This window comes from Myodes glareolus, chromosome 17, assembly GCF_982192425.1.
Source record: "Myodes glareolus chromosome 17, mMyoGla1.1, whole genome shotgun sequence".
Lineage (NCBI taxonomy): Eukaryota > Metazoa > Chordata > Mammalia > Rodentia > Cricetidae > Myodes > Myodes glareolus.
This window is the reverse complement of record NC_142042.1, coordinates 66508617-66519078: the sequence shown is the minus strand read 5'-3', so window position 1 is coordinate 66519078 and position 10462 is coordinate 66508617.

The following is a 10462-nucleotide window of genomic DNA, read 5'->3' as shown; positions in this document are numbered from 1 at the left end:
TCCCAGCATTCTGTTCTGTCTGCTCCTCCTATTTAAGCTGCTGTCCTATCAAAGGCCAAGGCAGTCTCTTTATTAACCAATGAAAGTAACACATAGATAGATGATCCTCCTACATCATAACACCACATCATAACATCATAACACAGAGAAACCCTGTCTCAAAAAACAAAAAATCAAACAACCAAAAAAACAGAGAGAGAGAGAGAGAGAGAGAGAGAGAGAGAGAGAGGACTGATAAAGGACATTTGTTAGATAAACCACATGTTTTAGGGTACTTTGTCCCAGGGGACCAAGTCAGTAAGCATCATCTTCCCTAGTCCCTGCTCCACTTCCCACTTCCACGTTCCTGCTTTCAGCTTCTTCCCTGGCCTCCCTCAGTGATGGACTACAAAGATTAAGCTGACATAAGCCCTTTCCTCCCTAGGAAGGATTATGGCATCAGACAGTCCATTTTAGGTTCGTCTTCTCTGTGGCTCTCTTGATGAGCGTCATAGTCTTAGAGGCTGTGCTGCTGTACCACAGCCAACTCAGCTCACAGCTCTCAGGCCACACTCATCACTCAGGGAAGTCAGCATGGCACTTGGAGGCTGGAACCGATGCAGAAGCTGTGGAGGAATGCTGCTTCCTGGCTTACTCTTCATGGCTTGTTCAGCCTGTTTTCAGCATCCAGGACCACCAGCCCAGGGGTGGCACCACCCACAGTGAGCTGTACCACACCAATCATCAATCAAGAAAGGGCCCTAAAGGACTGATCACAAACCAGTTTGGTGTGGGTGTTTCTCAGTTGAGGTTCCCTCTCTCAAAATGAACCATAGCTGTGTCCAGTTGACATAAATCCAGCCAACATAGTCATGATGTCTGTGGTGTTTGAATGAGAATGTTCCCCCTTGAACTTAGATGCTGGAGTACTTGGTTCCCAGCTGGTAGGCGTGGGAGGTGTGACTTTGCTGGAGGAAGTATGTGGCCAGGGCAGGCTCAGAGGTTTCAGAGCTATCCGCCATTCCCCATTTGTTCTCTCTGTTCTGTTTCTGGGTTTTTGACATGTGAGCACTCAGATGTTCCTGATGCCATGTCTGCTGTCTGCTGCCCAGATTCTCTGCCATCATGGCCTCCTATCTCTCCGGAGCTCTAAGCATAAATAAACCTTTTCTTTCTTAAGTTTCCTTGGTCATGGTGTCTTATCATAACAATAGGAAAGTAACCAATGCAATGTCTGTTCTTGCCTTCTGAGTTGATGATTTAAGATTCAGATAATGGGAAACTCAGCCCACGCTGGCTTCAGTAGGAGAGGTTACAGGGTGTGAACACTAGCTTCGTAAGAAGCATGAAGGAAGGAATCATCAGAGCTGCCCCTTTCAGTAACCCGGGGTGTTGTCAAGCACCCTACTCTATCTTTGTCTGTGGTCCTCATCCGTTCTCTTGTGCAAACTCTGCTCATGGACTCGAGATAGCCGCCATAGACTCAGGCATCACCCACAGACCCTGCAACATCAAGAATGAAGGAAATCTGGGCTTGGTAGCACAGGCATGCAATCCTAACTGCTTGGGAGACCGAGGCAGGAGGATTACAAGTTAAAGGCCTGCCTGGGAAACTTAGTGTCTGTCAAAATCAAAAGTAAACAAGGAGGATTGGGGATCTAGGCCCAGTTCCAGTGCTCAGTAGTAGGGAAAAAAGGAGGAGACATTTTCCAGAAGTCTCAGAAATGTCCCTTTCCTTCATTGGCTGTCCCTTGCCCACCCCAAGCCAGTAACTGTTGAGGGGAATGGGACCGTCATGGACGCCTTAGACTAAGGTAATATGAGAATATGGAACTTTCCTTCGAGACCTGCGACCCCACGAGGATGAAGCCCCTGAACAGAAATTGGGTTTTGTTACAAAGAAGGATGAGCACAGCATCCACCAGGGAGGAGTCTGTGTCTGTTTCTCGCCTCCTGACATCTCCCAACATGGTCATATCTGACCATATCATGGCTTTGTTTAAACCCTCCCGTGGTGACACGCTAACTTCTGACTGAACTCTGAGCTGCTCGAATGGCTTCCAGGCTTCCCGGACCCGGCTTTAGGTGCCACCCAGCCTTTTCTCCACTCTACTTCGGCTTTTCTTTCCTATCAACCCCAAAGCCCCTGCTTCCTACCCTGGCTGCAACACTCCCCACATTCCAGCCCATCAGTCTCCTCAGGAGACTTCCCATCACCCTTTGCATGCCCCCTTCGCATCTCCGCATCCCTGCAGTAGCTGACCTGGGCACTTCCCCTCTTCTCAGTCCTCTGTGGCCTGGTGTTCTGAAGCCAGAGTGCTCATTAACTTTGCTAAACTGAGGTGCTCCCTGGTGATCCCTCCTGAGAGGGAGGTGTCATGCTGCACAGACCCCAACTATAATCTTTTGTCACAAGGGAGGGTGTCTTCCTGTCAGATCTTTGCTTCTCCCTGATTCCTAAGTGTGGAGATGTACTTCCATAGGCTGCTCAAGACAAGAACTGGGGAAGTCTCGTCTCTCTTTACCCTGCATCATTTTGTCTCCCAGTATGTCACTCTTATTTTCCAATGCCTTCCCAGTTTCTCTCTGTACCTATTTATGTTGGGCCCTGGTTATTTAGGTGGTGTGCACATCTCCAGACCAATGCTTGTGCATCCTTTCTCAGCCATGCAGCCATGCGCTTTTTGAGGAGCTTGCTGTCCAGCCTGGGCCTGCTGGTGCTCTTTCATGTCTTGGCAACGGTCTCTGGGTCAGATTTCTTTTGAATTTCTCAGTCATTTATTTTTTATTATTAAAATTTGAGACTCTGTAGCCCAAGCTGGCCTGCAACTTATTCTGTGGTTACAGTGCCCTGAAAGAAAATGTCCCCAGCTTTGCTGAGTGGTGGTGGCATACACTGTTAATCTCAGCACTCAGGAGGCAAAGGCAAGCAGATCTCTGTGAGTTTGAGGCCTGCCTGGTCCACAATGCTAGTTCCAAGACAGCTAGGGCTGCTACACAAAGAAACCCTGTCTCAAAAAACAAAACAAAACAAAAACAAAAAACCAACAAATCCCCAAAACAAACAAAAGAAAAAGAAAAGAAAATGTCCCCCAAAGGGAGTGGCAGTGTTGGGTGCTACAGCTTTGTTGGAGTGGTTCTGGCCTTGTTGGAGGAAGTGTGTCTCTGTTGGGGGGTAGACTTTGAGGTTCCCTATGCTCAGGATATCACAGTGTCTCCGTTGACTTCCTGTTGCCTGCAAGTTGTAGCGCTCTCAGCTCCAGCACCACATCTGCCTGCATGCTGCCATGTTCTCCGTCACGATGATAATGGTCTGAACCTCTGAAACTGTAAGATGCCACCCCAATGAAATGTTGCCATGGTCTTGGTGTCTCTTCACAGCAATGGACACCCTGAGACGGGGGGGCGAGGCTGGCCTTGAACTCACAGTAACTCTCCTGCTCTGGTTTCCTGAAGCGCCACGTCTGCCACTGCTGGCCATCTCTTATCCTGCTGTCATGGTTTGGTGAACCCAAGCCATGTGAAATTGTTTCTAATGTCTCCGGTATAACCAACCCCTAAAGCCTTTGCTCTGCCTGGGGTGCAGACCACAGTTAGTTCTGGAATCCTTGTCTTTCACGGCTTACCCAACCCAGCTCCCTCTACCGTGATAACACCTCACTGTACTGTCATGATCGCAGAGTGGTTGGGGATAAAATGTTCTTTGGTGGTCCTGTTTAGCGGAGTTGTTGGGGGAGGGGAGGGAGGCTGACACAGGGCATCCTGCTTGATTAGGAGTCCTGGAGAGGTGAGGTCAGTGTCTCAGTGGGAGACACAACATGGGGCTGTCTCAGCTGAGGAGTCAGGATGCCTTTCCCGAGGAAGCTTGGTTTATACAGGGATTCGAGGACTGAAGAGTAATATATGACCAAGCAAGGAGGTGAGAGGACTTGGTGGCATCCCAGACCCTTGTGAAGCCCTGAACTGAGCAGATTTGACTCTGAGAACTGGAAGGAGATGGGAAAGGGCTGGCAGTGTGCAGAAGTTTGTGGGGAGTAGGGGTGATACCGAGGGGACTGTGCAGTCTCATGAAGGGGGGTTGTGTTTTATGACGGATGCTTTTGTCTGTTTGGAGAGGCAGACCAAGTATGTTTGAGACATGGCTCCTCAAGGTGGTCGCCCACATTACCCACCTGTAATTTCTATGTGAGTAAGGCAGGGTCCCTAGCAATGTCTGCAGAGAGAGAGTAGGGGAAAGACATTCGGGCTTCTGAGGTATCTGCAGTTTGGACAGCCAGCACATGGGTTGTGCCTCCGTGATGACAGGAAGCTGTTGAGGAGTTTACAATTGGCTCCACTGGTTGGCTCTGCTTGTCCCAGCAGCAGCAGAGGAACACAAGTAGGGAAGTGTGTGTGCGTGTGTGTCTGTGTGTGTATATGTGTGTGTTTGTGTGTGTGTGTATGTGTGTCTGTGTCTGTGTGTATCTGTGTACGTGCGTGTGTGTCTGTGTGTGTCTGTGTGTGTGTCTGTGCGTGTATGTGTGTGTGTCTGTGTGTCTCTGTGTGTGTCTGTGTATGTGTATGTATGTGTGTTGGGGGAAGACTTGGGGAGTAGGAGGTGCATCTCAGCAGTTCACCATCACTCAATGATGTTTCTCTCTTGGCTGGGGGTGTAATGTGACTATGTCACTTTTTCCCCAAGGACTTGGGCTATTTGTCTAACACAAACAGGGGATGTTCAATTTTTCCCAGAGGTCTGCAGTGATAGAGTTTAACCCACATAAGAAAGAGGCTGCAGTCATATGTTGAGGTGTCTGAGCACAGGTCCCATATCAGGCTCTGTGCTGGTTCTGGGTGAAGAACAAGACAGGTGCCCAGGCTCCTTGGGCTCACAGGCTCCTATGCATCCAGGTCCAGAGTCAGCACGTGAGGCAAGTCACTGAGCTACCCAGAATATTGGTGATGTCTGGGATGCTAGGGTTGCATTACACTTGATTTTGCTGCTTCCAGAGAGAGTTCCCTTGTATTTATTTCTCTTATTTTCCCTTTTTTCTAATTAAAAATATTATTAATTGTGAGTGCCCGTGTGCACAAGCATGCCACAATGCACCTGCTGAGGTAGAGGACCATGCTGTAGGGTGCCCGTGTGCACAAGCATGCCATGGTGCACCTGCTGAGGCTGGAGGAACATGCTGTAGTCTGCCCGTGTGCACACACATGCCATGGTGCACCTGCTGAGGTAGAGGACCATGCTGTAGGATGCCCATGTGCCCACACATGCCATAGTGCACCTGCTGAGGCTGGAGGACCATGCTGTAAGGTACCTGTGTGCTCACATATGCCAGGGCGCACTTGCTGAGGTGGAGGACCATGCTATATGGTGACTCTGGACGTCAGACTAAGGTTGAAGGGCTTTTGCAGCAAACACTTCACCGCAGAGCTATCTGCTGGTCTCTGGGCTCTTCCTTTCTTTGCCTATCTCTCTCTCTGTCTCTCTCTCTGTCTCTCTCTCTCGTCTTGTTAGCGTGGAACTTAATGAGTAGCCCAGGCTGGCCTTGAACTAACTTGTCAAAACCTCCTCCCTCCTGAGTGCTAGACTTACAGGCACAGGACAACATGCCCAGTTCTTTTTTCAACATTTTTATAACGAGAAAGTATTTATCATGAGACTTCAGAGAGGCAAGTTTATTAGAACCCTCTATGCTGGGCATAAGAGCTGCTAGCATTCAGGGGGCAGAGGCAGGAGCGTCTTGAGGTTAAGTCAGCCTGGGCTCTATTGTGAGTTCCAGGCTAGCTTGGGATATACAGCAAAACTGTTTCAACATTCCTCTCTCCTGCCCCCAACACATACGTGGAAGCATGCACATACATACGTCCATATCAAAGCAAAGTCAAGCCCTCTTTTGTATTTGTAAACTGGCATCTGTCTTAGTTAGGATTTCTATTGCTGTGAAGTGACTTCATGACCACGGCAACTTTTATAAGAAGAGCATTTAATTGGGGTGGCAGCTGACAGTGTCAGAGGTCCAGTCCCTTATCATCACAGCAGGGGGCAGGTCATGGTGGCGTGAGACAGACATGGTGGTGTGTAGGCAGACATGGCACTCACTACATCTTGATCAGAAGGCAACAGGAGGTGGACTCAGGGTTACACTGAGGAAAGCTTGAGTAAAAGAGACCTCAAAGCCTGCCCCCACAGTGACACACTTCCTCCAACAAGACCACACCCATTCCTACAAAGCCACACATCCTAATAGTGCCACTTCCTTTGTGGGTTATTTTCTTTGAAACCACCACACCATAAATCAGAAAGCTTTTTTTTTTTTTAAACGAATCTCTTTTTCTTTTTGTTTAATGTACATTGCTGTTTTCTTTACATGTTGTTTTTGTTTGTTTGGTTGGTTTGGTTTTTCCAGACAGGGTTTCTCTGTGTATCTTTGGCTGTCCTGGCTGGCCTCTGTAGACCAGGCTGGCCTTGAACTCACAGAGATCCACCTGCCTCTGCCTCCCGAGTGCTGGGATTAAAGCACATGCTACCACTATCCAGCACTTGTTTACCTGTCTGTCTGTGTGAGGAAATCTGATCCCCTGGAACAGGGGTTACAGACAGTTGTGAGCTGCCACGTGGGTGCTGGGAATCAAACCTGAGTCCTCTGGAAGAGCAGCCAGTGCTCTTAACTGCTGAGTCATCTCTCCAGCTCCCCAACCTTTTAAAAAAAATAACTATTTATTTATTTATTTATTTATTTATTTATTTATTTATTATGTATATAATAGTTTGCCTCTGTGTATGTCTGCAGGCCAGAAGAGGGCACCAGACCCCATTACAGATGGTTGTGAGCCACCATGTGGTTGTGGGGAATTGAACTCAGGACCTTTGGAAGAGCAGGCAATGCTCTTAACCACTGAGCCATCTCTCCAGTCAGAAAGCTTTCTTAAGGATATAAAAATAAATTTAATGGGAGAGGGGAGGAACTTGAACTTCCCACAGGGCAGGAAACCCTGACTGCTCTTAGGACTGAAGAGGAAGGAGGGGTGGGAGTCGGGGGGGAGGAGGAGAGGGAGTGGGGAGAATGGGAGGGTAGGGGGAGGAGGGGAGGAAGTGGAAATTTTTATAAACAAATAGATTAATTAATAATAAAAAATAAATTTAATGACTGTTGGTGATTTTGTAATTAACCACGCAAGGTGGGCCCTTAGCTTTCCCTTGCTAAGAAGTTCTGTGAGTCAGTTTAGTTAAATCCAAGTTGAGCAGTTTCTCGATCTAGTCAGGAGGCAGACTTATTTATTTGTGTACCCATTCATGTAACCAATATGGAGTTCCTAGTGTGCTCCTGGCACTGTCCCAGACATAAACACTGTATTGACAATGTGATGTGGGTTGCTCAGCAAAGGGAGTAACTGACCCAGTTTGGGGATGTGGAGGCCAGATAAGTCTTATACACGAGCACCATTTCAACAGGTCTTGAGGGGTTGAATCAGCGTTCTCTAGCCAGGAAGCAGAGGGAGATGGAGCCTTGGGAAATAGCTTTAGAGACACGCGCTGTAAGGAAGTCAGACTGTGGATTATTTATATAACCCTGCTGTTTTCTTCCCAGCCAGGAAACCCGGGTGGGGAGCGGGGTTCAAAGGTCAGAGCTTGCCGTGACAACACTTCTTTGAGGCCTGGCTCTTTTCTTATTCTGCCTTCCTTTCAGTGATGGGCAGGTCGTCTGCACATCCACCCAGCAGGGCCCCTAGATGCAGGAACTGGAAATGTCTGGATCCTGCTGGGCTGGGAGAACTGTGAGTCCTGGATGTCCATCCTCCTGCAGAAGCAAGGATGCTCCCCAGGGAGACCCAGGCCTGGGGGTGTTAAGGGACAGTCGACAGGAGGGCATGTTGGGCACCTTCTGTTTCCTGCTGTCTTTCCCTCATTCCAGAATGTCCTTCTGTCCTGCTTTCCACAGCTGTTTGTCATCTTCCTGCTTCCTCATCTTTTCCTTCTGCCCCACATTTCCTTGCTCTCCCTCTGAACTAACCGTCTGTCTTTTGTTTTTTTGAGACAGGGTCTCTCTACAGCTCTGGCTGTCCTGGAACTCACTCTGTAGACCAGGCTGGCCTCGAGCTCACAGAGATCCGCCTGGGACTAGGGGTGCGGAGACTAAAGATGTGTGCCACCTCCTGACTCACCTCACCCACATTCCTTCTCAGATCTCTTGCTCACTTTGGGGTAACCTTCAAAGTCCCCTTCAGCTTGGCTTTAAGGGCATTTGGAGAGGGCAGAGTTGGGGTATGTTGAACCCGGCTGCTGTCCTTGTGCCTGGCCTTCTAGAGTCTGGATTTGTATGCAGGAACACAAGGCTCCTTCTCCCTGCTCCCACGTGTCTCTACCAGGCGGAAACACATCCAGGCAGATAGTCATCGGGCTTCCTCCAGGATATTAAAGACCCCAGCACCAGGCAGATGTTCGCATCGCTTGCTCATAGGTTTCACAAAAGACTTTGTCTCCCTGGTCTGTGATAGAACAAATCTAATAAGATTTCTTTCCCAAGTCTCTCTAGCAAAGTCAGTCGTGTGTGTGTGTGTGTGTGTGTGTGTGTGTGTGTGCGAGTGTGTGTGTCCTCTGTACAGTTTGCAGGGCCGGCAGGTTCTCATTTGGGTGCAAGCCACTGCCTCACTCCTTCCTATCTAAGCTGCAGGGACACAGATCATGTCTTCTGGGCTCGGACTGCGGAGCTGCCCCAGGGGAAGAACTCTGTAAAGAAGTACAGACTAAGTCACCTGGTGGCCTGGGTGACCCAGCGCCTGCCTGTCCAGGAGCCAGCTGTGCTCTAGATTCCGGCTCAGCCCCCCACAATGTGGTTATACCCCCACCTTTTGCCAATGAGTGATTTAGGTCTGAGTATGTGACCCATTTTGTGAGATGGGAAAGAAAGTCCAGGGGCTTCTAGGGCCTTTTCCTCTATTATTAAGTAGAGATTCATACAGGGCAGAATTTCCCTGGTTGTCTCCAAACCCGAATGGAATGCCTGCCTATGTTATGATCAGCATGCTGGGGATGGAGGATCAGAACCCCAAAAGAATCATGTTCTGGTCACAAGTGCTACCAATTAATGAGACTTCTAGCTCCCAGGGGAGGAGTTAATAGCCACACTTGAGTTGTTTTTGTTTTCTCCTGGAGATTTAAAGCATCTTAGTAGATACAGAGAGGCCGGATGCCCCCCTCATGAATTATGAGGGTCGGGGTGATGAGGTAAAGCTGGAGCTGATAGTCTCCATGTTGGAGCACCAGGTTTGCAGTCCCACAGAGCACACCACAGGGGAGCAGCCCCCTTCTCCGAGCTGACGCTTCCTTGGGTCAGAATGAGTACTGAGTACACATGGATGCTCATAATTGTCAGTTCCTCTCCTCCTTAGATGTGCTTATCTTCCAGCTATTTTTAAAGGGACCGAGAGGTGCCAGGTGCAGGGAGCTACTTAATGACATTTCAGTGCTGGAGAAATTTCACACAGAAACCGTTCTGAGTCCTTTACCCACAGTTGTTCAAAGTACAAATCCCATCTCTAATGCCAGCAATGGAGTTGAGGGGGAGGAGGATACACCCGATTCTCGATTCTCTATGGTGACTAGGGCCGTGGATAACTGGAAACGGCAGATAATCCCTGAACCTGCTTTGAGTCATTGGCTTCCACTGCCTCCCCCAGTGTTGTCTTTTGTGGCAGAGCTGACAAACTGCCACATGGATGCACGCTTCCCCTCTCTTCTCTGTGTCTCTTGGCAAAGCTACTGACTGCCCTTTCGATGGCCCGGGGTGAGGTGACAGAAGAGAAGCAAGGCAGCCTGGAAACGGCATGGGTGTGCTTTGAGTTGGGCTAGGATAGCCGAGTCCAAATATTCTTTTGCTCAGTGTTCTTAACCTCCCTAGTGCTGAGACCCTTGAATACCGTTGTGGTAACCCCAACCATAAAATTATTTTTGTTGCTACTTTATAATTGCAGTTTCGCTACAGTCATGAATCATAATGCAAATATGCAAGATGTCTGATGTGTGCCCCCCTGTATAAGGGTCATTTGGCCTCCAAATAATTTGAAACTCAGAAGTTGAGAATTACTGATCTAGGGCATCAGTTGGGAAGGCTTATGGACTCTCACAGGGACAAGGGACAGGAGCTTAAAGAAACCTAACTTCTCTCTTTGGGTGGGCACAACCAAGCACATGGATGTTCGGAGATGTCCTTGGCAACAGCAATCAGCCCTCTCCCCACCCTTTTCTAACACAGGGCATGGCTGAAGGTGAGTGTGCCATGGGAAGACCTTTTGAAGTTTTGATTCAAGCTCCCTCTTCAGTTAGAGAAATACCTTCAGAGCCAGGCCTGGTGGCACCTGTCTGTCTATGCTTATAGATACTCAGGACTTACTGAGGCAGAAGGACCGTGAGTTTGAGACTAGTCTGGGCAACTGTGAAGACAGTGAAATGGTGTGGAAGAGTGGAGCTCGGTGGGAGAATGTTTGCCTCCTATGT